The sequence below is a fragment of the Helobdella robusta genome, assembly GCF_000326865.2.
Source record: "Helobdella robusta unplaced genomic scaffold HELROscaffold_2, whole genome shotgun sequence".
Classification (NCBI taxonomy): domain Eukaryota; kingdom Metazoa; phylum Annelida; class Clitellata; order Rhynchobdellida; family Glossiphoniidae; genus Helobdella; species Helobdella robusta.
In genome coordinates, this window is record NW_008704083.1 from 4,555,022 (window position 1) to 4,556,734 (window position 1,713).

A 1,713-nucleotide genomic window follows, 5' to 3' on the forward strand; every position below is an offset into this window, starting at 1 on the left:
CATTGACTGGGAACATATGACGTGCTACTACCTCCATGCCAACCTGTCACCTCAGCTGCAGATATTTTTGTTGTCCATAAATGTTTTACGATCATTCTTAATGTTTTAAACATCGATTATCGTATCTTAATCATTTGTTGCATGGATTTATAATTTTTGTCAGATGAATGTTTAATGGAAATTTTGGTTACTATGAATATTTTGAGCATATCGGACACACTTTTCATTTTTTCATTTGTTTATAAAACTGTCAGACTTTACGAAAAAAGATTAGAAATAAAAACTAACTAATTTCAAGTAACTTATGTGCGCATTCAGTTTTTTCATTTTTTGTCTGTATGCTTTTTTTCTCTTTCTTTCTCTCTCTCGTCATATGACATAAATCCCTATGTTTATTTTAAGTGTTTATGTTTATTTCATATTTTTATTTTATTTTAACTATTAATAATATCTCTTTCTTTCTTTCTCTCTCTCTCTCTCTTTCTCTCTATTATTTTTATATTTATAAATTTATTATTATTTCGTTATATATGGCAACTCACGTGGTATGTATGGCTGGGTGGTTTCCATCTAGGTGTTGACTAGGAAGAAGATATAACGTGTTGAAGAATATGAAGAGTTGGGTGCGTTTGTAAAGTGTCGTTGTTAGACCATTAGCTGTGCACTGCCAGTAGTAATGTTTGTAATTGCTTCGTTTGCTTGCGCGCACGTCTGTTCGACCACATCATTATTCATTTTTTCACCCGGACGAGCACTTCTTACCTCTCAGGCGAAAGAATAAGTTCGGACTGCTTTCCACGTGACAAGTTTCCATTAATTATTTTGACGGTCATCTGTCATGTGTAGTCACATTCCTTCTTTCTATTTGATTTGAAATTAAGATGAATTTCCTTTCAAAAAGAAACCCAAGTAAAAACAAACAACTAACAAATAATTTTATTCCAATTTTTAAAATTAAAAAAAAACGAAAGGAAAGTAGAAAATTTTTCATTCAAACTCAACATTTGAGTGCAAAAAAAAAGCAAAATAAAAATCACGGCTAGTTAGTTGGCTGGCTGGCTGCCTGATGGATAGCAATGTTTTATGATAAGTTTGTTTGTTAATAATATTAGGTATAGTTGGATACAGAAACATACGTTATTGAAAATTAAATTATTTGAAAATTAATAGAACTGTTCTTCTCTGAAGCTGGTAATAGTTACCAAAACGTTTAACGCTTATGCACAGTATTTCGTCACGAAAACTTTGTCAATGATTTCCGCATTACTTGACAACAGTAGCAAAATTTATATTGTGCTTAATTCTGTTTAAAAAGCAAAAAATATGTTTTGTACAACTTCTTTGAGCTCAGGTGATGCAGCCAGGAAAAGAATTTTCGTTAATGAACGCCATTGATTCGTATAACTGTAATCGTCATTAAATAAAGGACGTTGCTGATCTATTCAATGGCGGATCCAGAGGGGGGGCGGTGGGGGCGATCGCCCCCCCACTTTGAACTGAGGTTTGATATTTTATGAAATAAATAACAAAAAGCCAAACACTTCAACTTCTTGATTTTTTTTAAATTGAAAAACATTCTTCAAAACATTGTTCTGTTATATACATGAAATATTTACAAGACAAATGTCATTTTTCTACATTTTTTTCGGCCAAACTTTGTTATAATGTCTTCAATATCTAATTCAATATCGCGATGAATGTCATAAGGCAATC